General features: G+C 39.6%; 1 long non-coding RNA gene across 1 annotated transcript; it reads left to right on the forward strand.

The window, feature by feature from the left end:
- The first annotated feature begins 368 nt into the window (after nt 1-368).
- Nucleotides 369-1,241, forward strand: LOC132579759 (uncharacterized). Its single transcript, XR_009555989.1, has 2 exons — nt 369-495; nt 899-1,241. It is a non-coding gene; the product is annotated as an uncharacterized LOC132579759 (long non-coding RNA).
- Nucleotides 1,242-2,199: the final 958 nt, after the last annotated feature.

Raw genomic sequence — 2,199 nt, forward strand, 5'->3', positions numbered from 1 at the left:
CACTGCAGAGCAGGGATTCGAACTCGGGTCTCCCAAATCCTAGGCTGACACTTTAGCTACTACACAACACTGGCTGTCGTTAGCATCGGTTCTTGTGGGATTGTCGGCCCTCTCACTCACACCATTATCTGATGTGTCATCGCCAGCCAGAACAACTGCAATTTCCAGTTTTGTGCCATATTAAGAAACACCCGTACAATCAAAGTGATTCAGTTAAACCTTTGTTATGACAAGAAGCCAAATGTATTTATAAGTACAATACTTTAGAGCCAGCGGGACTGAACCAGAGCCTTGAATTAAGCTGTTTCTTGTGATTTAGTAGTAGTTCCCCTTTAAGAAATGTGAAGAGAATGAGTGGGAGTACTTAGTTTTTCGGTTTGGGAGTAACTCAGTTGAGAACACCATGCCTGCTGAGAAAGACACAGGATGGTGATTTAAAAAATAACTTGAGGCTTGGGTGCTCCATTCTTTGAGAATTTTTTCCTCCTCTATGTTGTAAGTATAGGTAGCTCCACATCTGAACTTTTGTTATTATGTATGGGAGGAGCCCCGTGGCGCAGAGTGGTACAGCTGCAGTACTGCAGTCTGAGCTGAGCTCTCTGCTCATGACCAGAGTTCGATCCCGGCAGAAGCTGAGTTCAGGTAGCTGGCTCAAGGTTGTCTCAACCTTCCATCCTTCTGAGGTCGGTAAAATGAATACCCAGCTTGCTGGGGGGAAAGTGTAGATGACTGGGGAAGGCAATGGCAAACCACCCCATAAAAAGTCTGCCGTGAAAATGTCATGATGCGACGTCACCCCAGAGTCGGAAACGACTGGTGCTTGCACAGGGGGCTACCTTTACTTTTTTAAAAATTATGTATGGGAGGGAATGGTCTGAAATAGTCCTTTTCTTTTTAGTAAAATGATGCATTAAGAGGACATTGCTCTGTGAGAGAAGCTCAGCTGTGGACCAAGATTCCGAAACCGGACCTTTTGCATCGATTAACGGTCAGCTGAATGGATAATTTGATCTCCATGAGTAGCACCATCTGAGACTTTCCCATGTAGCTACCTGGAGAATTTGTAACAGAATTTTGGAGAGCAGTTTTGACTTATGGAAGTATGGACTTGGGAGTATGTTTGTAAACTTTTGTTGTGTGTAATTTCTAATTGTACTATTGAAAGTTCATTGCTTACTCTGTATTTTGATATTGTATGAGAGGTGTCTGCTTGATATTATTATATACCATTACATGGTAAAGTATTAGTGAAGACTGTAATGTACTATTTGCAGGGGAACAAAGCAGCAGACAAGTTTCACCTTTAAGACCAGCTAAGTTTTATTCAGAATGTAAGCTTTCGTATGCTCTAAGCAGACTTCATCAGACAAAAATGGAATGTCAAGCAGCAGCTCTTAATATAAGTGGGCAGTGAGTTGGTATGTAGAATCATGGGAATGTTTTAGCAGATTAAAAGAATCACAAATTGGGGTCTGTGTTAGTGTTGTTAACTGGACTGAAACAACATTGGAGGGTGATAAAAACAGTTTGATGTCGTAGATGTGAAGTGACATAAATCTGAGTAACGTTCTGGCTTTGTTAGTTTTGGGTTTAAAGAGAGGGCATAGTTACTTAAGAGGTTATAACATCATGATAGTTTGCCAGTAGAAAAAAAGTAATACATTAAAATACAGTGGAGGATGGGTTAGTATATGTAATAAGATAAACAGCCAATATCCCTTATTTGAGTATATCAATACAACCCCCCCACCAAAATTCTGATACATTGTTCTAAAAGAGAAATATATATTAGTTAGCCATTAGAAAAACAGGGTACATTAAATTGTTTTTCTAATGGCTAACTAATATGTATTTCTCTTTTAGAATAGTGTGTCATAATATTGGGGGGGGGGGGGTTGTGTTGACACACTCAAATAAGGGATATTGGCTGTTTATCTTATTACATATACTAACCCATCCTCCACTGTATTTTAATGTATTACTTTTTTTCTACTGGCAAACTATCATGATGTTATAACCTCTTAGTAACTATGCCCTCTCTTTAAACCCAAAACTAACAAAGCCAGAATGTTACACAGATTTATGGCACTTCACACCTACGACGCCAATCTGCTTTTTATCACCCTCCAATGTTGTTTCAGTCCAGTTAACAACACTAACTAACAAACACAGACCCCAATTTGTGATTCTTTTAATCTG

Source organism: Heteronotia binoei, chromosome 11 (assembly GCF_032191835.1).
Source record: "Heteronotia binoei isolate CCM8104 ecotype False Entrance Well chromosome 11, APGP_CSIRO_Hbin_v1, whole genome shotgun sequence".
Taxonomy (NCBI): Eukaryota; Metazoa; Chordata; class Lepidosauria; order Squamata; family Gekkonidae; genus Heteronotia; species Heteronotia binoei.